Below are 10,828 nucleotides of genomic sequence, written 5' to 3'. Positions count from 1 at the left end.
ATCGATTTTGAGGGTTCTTGGCGGCCGCTGCTGGAAAAGCAAGAGTTTAAGAAGTGTGGACGGAGAATTGAAAAATACCAACTGTTTTTTCATGCTTCAAGGTACACAGAATTGCTTGAGGAGCTGGTTAAATGGGCAGATTTCCAGGCCCCTCCCCAGAGATTTTGATCCAGTTGATCCGAGGCTGGGCAGGGTCACCACATTTGCATTGTTAGCCTGGGTCCTGGGTCATTCTAATGCAAATTGGTCACGGACCACACTTTGAGGAACACTGCCTGGCATGAAAACTTAGCAATCACTTAAGTGTGAGGAAGAATATATTTTAGATGAATGGGGAAGAGGTTTCACATTTCTTGCTAAACATGATGATGTGGTGGTAAAAGGCTTTGGAATCAGTCAGATCTGGATCAAGACTTGCCTCTCCTTCATAACTAGCTGTAGGTCACTAAAAAGTTAATCTTTGTGTCTTCACAGGCAAACTGGAGATAAAAATACCTATTAGGCTTCCAGGCGCTTTTGTGAAGATTAAATGATACAGCATTTGTAAAGCACCTGGGATACAGTAAATAAATGTTAATTTCCATTTATCAAATTAAAAAAAGTTAGGAAAAAGTTAGGTACCACAATAAGGACTTTATTTTTTGGTGATTAAACTTTTTTTTCTAATAAATTTATTTATTTTATTTTATTTTTGGCTGTGTTGGGTCTTCGCTGCTGTGCACAGGCTTTTCTCTGGTTGAGGCGAGTGGGGGCTACTCTTGGTTGCCATGAGCAGGTTTCTCATTGCGGTGGCTTCTCTTGCTGCAGAGCATGGGCTCTAGGCATGCAGGCTTCAGTAGTTGTGGCTCGTGGGCTCACTAGTTGTGGCTCACGGGCTCTAGAGCACAGGCTCAGTAGTTGTGGCGCACGGGCTTCGTTGCTCCGCGGCATGTGGGATCTTCCCAGACCAGGACTCGAATCCTTGTCCCCTGCATTGGAAGGCGGATTCTTAACCGCTACGCCACCAGGGAAGCCCAGCGATTAAACTTTTCTTTCTTTTAAGTTGAGATATCAAAAGAGAAGTGAGATGGGAGGGAATGTTTGGGTTTTATATTTATGACATTAGAATGTTTCTGCTATAACTTTATTCCTTTTCTTATTATTATACTGCCTCAGTAGTTTAAAAATGTAAATAATGGATTTTTTTTTTTTTTTTTTTGGCCACACCGTGAATAAAATTGAAACTACAATTTTAGGAGTTTCACTTTCATTTCCACGTGAGAACAAATATTGATTATTTAGGTTTACACATAGGGTAGTTAACTTCTTGGGGTAACTTCCAAGGTTTTTACTTCTAACAACAAAAGGCTAGTAGGATTTCACGGGGCTTACAAAAAGCACTGCTGGGGAAAGGAGGAAGAATAGTTAAGATGGCATTAAAAGATTTTTAAACTGTATTTTAGAATAATTTTAGATTTACAGAAGATTTGCAAAGTAGTGCAGAGAGTTCCCATATACTCTCATTTAGTAGAAGAGTTATCTGAAAAAATAACCTAAGTACTTTGTTATACATGAATATTCATCCCAACCTCCGGTAACGTAATCCTGAAGACTTGTCTGTTTTGCTGGCCACCCTAGGCTAGCTTCTGTTCCACCTCACTATACCTCAGGACAAAGCTCTTCAGGGGATGGTAACGTTCTCTAAACCCTTCATTCTAAGTCCTAGGAGCTTTGGCGCCAAGCACAAGGCACACTGGTTGAATACCTTGGGGGAAGCTCGGCCTTGACCCTTCGATGACACTATTAACGCTGATCAGCATGGCCTCAATTAAAGGAGCTAACACTCTTTAAAAAAATATCTAAACAGGAGTCATTCTGGTTTCTTCCCATTCTTCCTTAAAGAAAACTTTTGTCACATCTTCTGGGGACTGACTTAAATGATGTCTGCAAACAGGACAGGCATCATATCACTATGTCTACCTCCCTTGATAGATTCTAGCACTGTAGCTCTATATAAAACTGAAATTAAATTTAGATTAAGTGTTTTTAATTTGAGTTTAAATATGTTTCCTTTACAGCATTTAGCCCCATACAAAACACACTCTTGTGGATCGAGCTGTCTCATCAGCATGGCCTTTTTGCCCAAGCACAGTATTCTCACTATATTGATTCTAGCAATAACCACTATTATAGGTCATTGAATTAGGAAGTTAAAAAGTTATTTTTCCCATGTAAATTCTTTATTTCCTTAAAGGAGGAGACTGGACTAGATGATCTGAGTGGTAGAGGAGGGAAAAGAATTTGCCTTGGAGTCAGACAAATACCTGTGAATTGCCACCTTGAGCAACTTTCTTAATTTCTCATAGCCCCAGTTTCCTCACGTGAAGTGGTTACAGTATCTTATTTAATAGCTGTAAGTGAAGGGTTCAGAACACGCTACCCACAAAATATGGCACTTTGGCATATGGAATATTTCAAACTGAAGGAATTTGAGAAAAAGCAGGTCCAGGAAGGACTCTCTGATCTCCCCCTTCACCCCTGAAGCAGGTCATAAGAGCCTCTTGTGAGAGGGGCGGTCCCTAAACTTGGAGGAAAGGAGCATCTTTATCTGCAAAGACAGAGAGATGCTGAGAGGAATCCAAGTGGACAGGCCTCCTGAGCTTCCCCACTTCGCTGCCTTTAGCTCATACTCTTTGGTCCTACCACGTTTTCCCATGACTTTCTACCGTTCATCAAACCTAGTATAAACACACTTGGGTTTAACTGTTTTTTCGCGTCTTCATTTCCTTATGAAGGTCCCTGTGTCACATAAAATTATGTTGTATAAATCTAATACTTTTCTCCTGTTAATCTGCCTTTTGTTAGTCCAACTGATGAGGCTCCAGCCTGAAAACCTAGGAGGGTAGTAGGAAAAAGAATTTTTCCCTCTTCTGCATTAGGACTAACTGATACAATACACAATACAGTGACTCGTAGCAAGTGGGAGTTCTCAGTGAACTAATTAATGAATTCATTATGGTTTCTTGTACATTCATGTTGTCTTCCCCACTGAATGGTAAGCTCCTCAAAGGTAGGGAGTTCTTTTATGTCTCCACGGAACCTAGCACAGCACCAACAGGGGGTACACACGTTCTCATCCTCCTGGCTACCAACTGGTTTGAATTTTGATGAAAGCTACACATGAAGTGATATTGACTCACCAAACTCTTATAGTTGCAACATAAGCCACGCAAATTGAGTAATGTTTCAGCTTAAAAAAAAGCAACAACAAAAACCTTACTTATTTAATGAGGTTATTACAAAACTATTCTTCCTGAACAGGAATAGTTCAACATGGATGAAGATAACATTAGAAAGTGATTAAGGGCTTCCCTGGTGGCGCACTGGTTGAGAGTCCGCCTGCCGATGCAGGGGACACGGTTTCGTGCCCCCGTCCGGGAAGATCCCACGTGCCGCGGAGCGGCTGGGCCCGTGAGCCATGGCCGCTGAGCCTGCGCGTCTGGAGCCTGTGCTCCGCAACGGGAGGGGCCACAACGGTGAGAGGCCCGCGTACCGCAAAAAAAAAAAAAAAAAGTGATTAAGTGGGACGAACTGTGAATGAATTTGGGAGGTATAGTGGATGAGATCATGCCTAACGTGTGACCAAAAGTGTGGGTAACTTCAAAAAGAGCTGCTGGAGGGAATTCCCTGGTGGCCCAGTGGTTAGGACTCAACGCTTTCACTGCTGTGGGTCCGGGTTACATCCCTGGTGATCCCGAAAGCCGCAAGGTGGTGGCCAAAAAAAAAAAAAAAAAAAAAAAAATCTACTGGAAAGGAATAATTAGCAACTAGCTAGGTTGTTATTCAAAGTGTAGCTTATAGTACTATCTTTTTTTTTTTGGCTTGGATTTTCATTGCTGCACGCGGGCTTTCTCTGGTTGCGTTGAGCAGGGGCTACTCTTCATTGCGGTGCGCGGACTTCTCATTGTGGTGGCTTCTCTTGTTGCGGAGCATGAGCTCTAGGTGCACGGGCTTCAGTAGTTGTGGCCCAAGGGCTTAGTTTCCCTGGGGCATGTGGGATCTTCCCAGACCAGGGATCGAACCTGTGCCCCCTGCACTGGCAGGCAGATTCTTAACCAGTGGACCACCAGGGGAGTCCTGTAGTACTATCTTAGAGTAATAACTTGTTAGCCTGAGTAAGATATTTATTATTATTATTATTATTATTATTATTATTGGCCGCACCACAAGTGCAGGGATCTTAGTTCCCCGAACCTGGGCCCTCGGCAGTGAAAGCACGGAGTCCTAACCACTGGACCGCCAAGGAATTCCCAAGATCTTGTTTTTTGATCAGTACTTTCACTGTTCAAACCTGAGTGGGACTTGACACTTTAAAGAAATGTTAAGATGTTTCACACACTGTGAAACTCAATGGACCTCAATAAGCTATAAAGGCTCAGTGCAAACAAATATATTCATAGAGAGCAGAGGTAGTGATCCCACTTTGGTCCAGCAGGCCTGTTTTTGTTGGGCCTGAGAGCTGAGAAAAGTTTTGACATTTTTAAAGAGTTGAAAACAAATCAAAAGAAGAATAAAATTGCATGACTTGTGAAAATTATGTGAAAACCTAGTTTCAGTATCCTTAAATGAAGTCACATTGAGATACAACCACACCCATCATTTATGTATCATCTATGGCCGCTGGGACCACACCGGGAGTTAGACAGACACCACGTGACCAGCAAAGGAGAAAATATTCACTATCTGGTCTTTTATAGGAAAAGATTGCCAAGGCCTGGTATTGGTTACAAAAGAAGTTTAAGCTGACCTTAGTAAATGACCTTACATAAAAATTTCATCATATCAAGAAGAATTCTGCGTTTTCCTGCGTGGCCGTCAGGGAGGAGGTACCTGCAGCCTGTCACCGGGCTCTTCAAGGTGCAACAGGGCCTATGAGATATATGAAGAAGGTCGTACTGATTAGGTGTTTTCCAAAAAGTTGTCGTATGGCTGTGAAAAACCACAGGGAGCACAACCTCCTGTGAGAGCGGTTGTACATAACGAGCATATAAGCGGCTGCATGATGAATATTTAAGTCCTGAGCTATGTGTTTAAAAATTCTTCACTGCTTCTGTGCGCAGAGTCTGAGCCACTGGACCACCAGGGAAGTCCCAAGTATGATATTCTAAACATGATTATTACAGGATTATTATTATTTATATATTTATTCATTCAAGTATTCTGTAACTTTCTCATTTGGGGTTTGCTCGAATTACCAATTAGATACACCAAACTGAAAGATGTATTACAAACTCACTTTAAGATGCTGAATTTTTCCTCATTGTTTTTCGTTCCCTAATGTTTGCCTTGTATATTTTAAGAAATTATATTAGGTGCATACAGATTTTAAGTTATCTTCCTAGTGCAATTTATCACGTGTGTTGGACATACTTATATCTAATAATGTTTTTGCTTCAAAGTCTATTTTGTCTAATATTAAAATATCTATTTAGCTTCAAAAACAAATTCTTTACTGCCTCAAGTGTGGCATGCAACGTTTTGAAGAATTGGTCAAGAAGATATGAACAGAGGCAAATGATGAAAATTAATATTTTATTTGACACTGATCACCTAATGTAAGAAAAAAAGTTTTCGGTATGACACATTGTTTTCATATGATTTGGTGTCTGAAGACAAGCTCCCATTTTCCATTACTCTCACACTACATTTCTTTCACTCCTGACACCAGATGTGTGGGTTTTCCTGACGCCAGCTGAGTGTCCTACCATTCAATTCAGTTCTGGCGCTCTCTACACTGGAGTTAGTGTCAGATCCCACAAGATAAGGGCTCAGTCCCACAAGACTGCTCTCGACCTCAGTTGCCGATCACAAGTCCAGGTTGTCACTTCTGACCAGCCAGCCAGGAGGGTTCCCATAACCCCCTCCGTTAGTCTGATAATTTGTTAGAACGGTTCACAGAACTCAGAACTGACTTATGTTTACTAGTTTATTATCAAGAATATAATAAAGGATACAGGTGCACAGCCAGATGAAGAGATGCTTAGAGCACAGTATTGGGGAAAGGGCAAGGAGCTTCCCAACCTCCTCAGACTTGCCACCCTCCCAGCACTTCCAAGTGTTCAGCAACCCAGAAGCTCTCCAAACCAAGTTCTTCATGGATATTTACGAAGATTGATCATGATAATGGATGATGGATCATTGACTCAATCTCCAGCCCCTCTCCCCCTCCTGGAGGATGAGGGTTAGGGGCTGAAAGTTCCAAGTTTCCAAACATGGTTTGGTCTTTCTGGTGACCAGCCCCACCCTGAAGCCATCCAGGAGCCTAGCAAGTAACCTCATTAGACAAAAGACAGGGTTTCCCTGGTGGTGCAGTGGTTAAGAATCCACCTGCCAGTGCAGGGGACATGGGTTCGAGCCCCCGTCTGGGAAGATCCCACATGCCGCGGAGCAACTAAGCCCATGTGCCACAACTACTGAGCCTGTTCTCTAGAGTCCATGAACCACAACTACTGAGCCCATGTGCCACAACTACGGAAGCCCATGCTCCTAGAGCCCGTGCTCCGCTACAGGAGAAGCCACCGCAATGAGAAGCCCACACACAGCAACCAAGACCCAACGCAGCCAAATTTAAATAAATAAATAAATTGATTAAAAAGAAAAAAAAGAGCAAAAGACAGTCCTATCCCCCAAGAAATGCCAAAGGATTTAAGAGCTATGTCAGGAAATAGGATTGAAGGCCAAATGTTAGAACAAAAGGTCCTCCTAATGCTCTTATCACTTAGGAAATACAAGGGTTTTAGGAGCCCTGTGCCAGGAATGGGGGCAGAGAACAATACAGAGATTTTCTATTATTTCACACTTGGTATTGTCCATTAGCGCTTTACATGCTCGTGTGATTAACTCTCCATCCTGCGGCCTACAATGTAGTGTGTATCTCGTGCACAGTCATATCGCCAGTATGTAGATCAGAATATACTTTATAAAAGGCTGGGTGAGAGTCCAATTTATCCCTAATGATAAAGTAACTTAAAATGCCTTTCTGAACAGCTTTAAAATTTAACTTTAGTTTAAGCATGTAGTATTAAAAATGCTCTCTCTGGTAGAAAAAGTAGAGGTTACCAGGGCATAGGGAGAGGAGGAGAAAGGGGAATTATTGCTTAATGGGGACAGAGGATGATGTTGGGGATAATGAAAAACTTTTTTTTTTTTTAAGAAGATGTTGGGGGTAGGAGTTTATTAATTTATTTATTTTTGGCTGCGTTGGGTCTTCGTTTCTGTGTGTGGGCTTTCTCTAGTTGTGGCGAGCGGGGGCCCCTCTTCATCGCGGTGTCCGCGCCTCTCACTGTTGTGGCCTCTCTTGTTGCAGAGCACAGGCTCCAGACACACAGGCTCAGTAGTGTGGCTCATGGGCCTAGTTGCTCCGCGGCATGTGGGATCTTCCCAGACCAGGGCTCGAACCCGTGTCCCCTGCATTGGCAGGCGGATTCTCAACCACTGCGCCACCAGGGAAGCCCCAATAACGAAAAACTTTTAGGTACAGATAGGGATAATGGTTACCCAACACTGCGGATGTATTTAATATCACTGAACTGTGCAGTTATGAATGGCTAAAATGAAAAATATGATGTTATATATATTTTATCACAGTAAACCCTATATCACCCCCCCCCAAAAAAAGCTCTCTCTGGGTTACTTCAAATAATTTGATTATTTTCTACAAGAAAAGTACCTGACCCTATGCTTTGTGTACAGAACAGAAGGAAAAAAAGATATCTGGCACCTTCAGGATCATTCTTTAAGGTTATTCTTACTCTATATTGAGATAGTAATCAACTCCAATAAACTTCGAAACCACAAAAACAAATCAGTACAAAGACAAAAAAAAAAAACCACACAGTAAATAAATCAGGAACTCGGACAAGTAAGGTAGTGATGAGAGGAATGTGAATGATGCCTCCTTGTTTCTACTGGATTCCAAGAACTTCTTTTCCACCATAGGTTATTAGAAAGAAGTTGTTTCATCTTTTGGGCTTGAAAACTGATAATGTGATTTCTAGCAACATAGTTATTATTTCAGATGTCACTAAAACACAACTGGATACCCAATGGGTTAAATAAAATTAAGGGTGTATGTGTGGTTAGTTTGTTTTGTGCACGTATTGTCAAAGATAAACAAAGCCAGACACGAATTAAAGTGGTAAGGGCAGGTTTTGATTAGTAATATACTACTGCAATAAGGAAGAGCCCAGTGTGAACTGAACTCAGCTTCAATTTGTACAGAGGTGACTGGGGGTTTCAAAGGGGAAATGAAGGAATACAGAGGGAGGTGAGTGAGGGCTCAGTAGAGCCAGGGAAGTGAAAATCACAAAAAGTAGGAAGCAAAGGTTGGTCCCTGTGAAACCCACCTGTGTTTGTTAACTGGCCCTTATGGAAGTTAGGCTTCTCCCCTCCCACAGAGGCTGGGAGACAGGGGCCCTATCTCCAGGTGTGGGCTGGAACAAACCAACCATAAATTCTTCTGGCAGCCTTGAGTTTTCTCAGGCAGGCACTTTAAGAGGAGATTGGGTCATTGGGTCATCCTACAGACCGGCCTTGAACTGTTAGAAATAATTTTATTAGTGTTTTGCTCAAGTTTTTATAGGCCACAGTTGAGGTCTAGTTGACAAGAGGGCCCAGATGAGAGTGGCTAGAGTGTGGTCAAGAATCTTAGTCAGTATAAATGCATGGTAACTTAGTGACCTGAGGGACTTTTGGAAAGGAATTTGAGATTTTTTTTTTTAACAGTTATTTATTTATTTATTTGGCTGAGTCAGTCTTAGTTGCTGCATGCGGGCTCTTCGCTGCAGCACGCAGGCTTCTCTCTATTTGTGGCCTGCAGGCTCTAGAGCGCACGGGCTCAGTAGTTGCAGCCCACGGGCTCCAGATCACGTGGGCTATGTTGTTGCAGCGAGTGGGCTTAGTTGCCCTGCAGCATGTGGGATCTTAGTTCCCACTCTAGGGATTGAACCCGCATCCCCTGCATTAGAAGGCGGATTCTTAACCGTTGGACCACCAGGGAAGTCCCGGAATCTGAGATTTTAACAGTATCCTGCCAAAGAAATTACAAGGATTTGGGAAGAGAGATGAGTAGTTGAGACAATTGCATTTTAAAAAACACCTTTATTGATAAATAATTTACATATCATAAAATTTACTTCTTTTTTTTGGCCGCACCGTGCGGCATGCAGGATGTCAGTTCACTTGCCGATCAGGGATCAAACTCATGCCCCCTACAGTGGAAACCTGGAGTCGTAACAACTGGACTGCCAGGGAATTCCCTAAAATTTACTCAATTTTTTAACTGAAGTATAGTTAATTTACAATGTTGTGTTAGTTTCAAGCATACTTGAAAAGTGATTCAGTTATGCGTAGTTATATATATTCTTTTTCAGATTCTTTTCCATTGATATTGAGTCGCCTGTGCTATACAGTAGGTCCTTGTTTACCTATTTTATTTTATTTTTTATTTATTTATTTTTTTTAATTTAGACTCTTCTTTTTTTTTTTTAATAAATTTATTTATTTTTGCTGTGTTGGGTCTTCGTTTCTGTGCACGGGCTTTCTATAGTTGTGGCAAGCGGGGGCCACTCTTCATCGCGGTGCGCGGGCCTCTCACTGTCGCGGCCTCTCTTGCTGTGGAACACAGGCTCCAGACACGCAGGCTCAGTAGTTATGGCTTACAGGCCCAGTTGCTCCGTGGCATGTGGGATCCTCCCAGACCAGGGCTCGAACCTGTGTCCCCTGCATTGGCAGGCGGATTCTCAACCACTGCGCCACCAGGGAAGCCCCTGTTTACCTATTTTATATATAGTAGTGTGTATTTGTTAATCCCAAACTCCTAATTTATCCCTCCCCCACCCCCCATGCTATCCCCTTTGGTAAAGCATAAGTTTGTTTTATATGTCTGAAAATTCACTCATTTTTAAGGGTAGGTTTCAATGACTTTCAGCAAATGTGCTGAATTATGCGATCATCACCATAGTCCAATTTTAGAACATTTCCATCAGAGACTATCCCTCAAGTGAACTTAGTGCTGGAAGATCATAATAGAGTGGAAAGCCCTGCACTCTGGAGGTGAGACTCTGGCTACAGACCCACCTCAGCCCCTTACGAGCCACAAGGCATTGGGTCATCACTTCATCTCTGTCTCCCCTTGAAAAAGTGAATGATCTTACCGAATGGGAATATTCTGAGGATCACATGAGAAAATGGGTAAAAGAAACATTTTTCATACGAATGTTGTGGCTTACTTGCTGGTGTTGTAAAATTCTATACAGAAACAAATATTTCATTCATTCATCTTTCAAAAAATAATTGGGAAAGAAAATAATAATTGGGGACCTACTATGCTTCATAGGATATGAGACACTGAGGGTACAGAAACAACCATATAGAAGACAGCATGCACACAAAATACACACCATTCACACATAGGACCTCATAGATTTTATAATCTATTGGGGCACAGGAAAGTAAACTATTTTAAGGGATGAGGTAATGGTTTATTAATATTCAGTTAAACATGGCCTATAAGTAGTATTCAAAATATGAAACTCAGTAAGTTCTTATATTAGTGAGGTCAGGCTGCCATAACAGAATACCATAGATTAGGTGGCGTATAAACAACAGAAATTTATTTCTCACAGTTCTGGAGGCTGGGAAGTCCAAGATCAAGGCGCTGGCAGACTAGTGAGGACCCACTTCCTGGTTCATAGATGGCTGTCTTCTGTCTGTGTCCTCACAAGACCAAAGGAGTGAGGGAGCTCTCTGGGGTCTCTTGTAAGGTCACTAATCCCATTCATGAGAGCTC

This window comes from Globicephala melas, chromosome 14 (assembly GCF_963455315.2).
Source record: "Globicephala melas chromosome 14, mGloMel1.2, whole genome shotgun sequence".
Classification (NCBI taxonomy): domain Eukaryota; kingdom Metazoa; phylum Chordata; class Mammalia; order Artiodactyla; family Delphinidae; genus Globicephala; species Globicephala melas.
The sequence above is the reverse complement of the archived record's forward strand: the minus strand, read 5'-3'. Positions refer to the sequence as shown.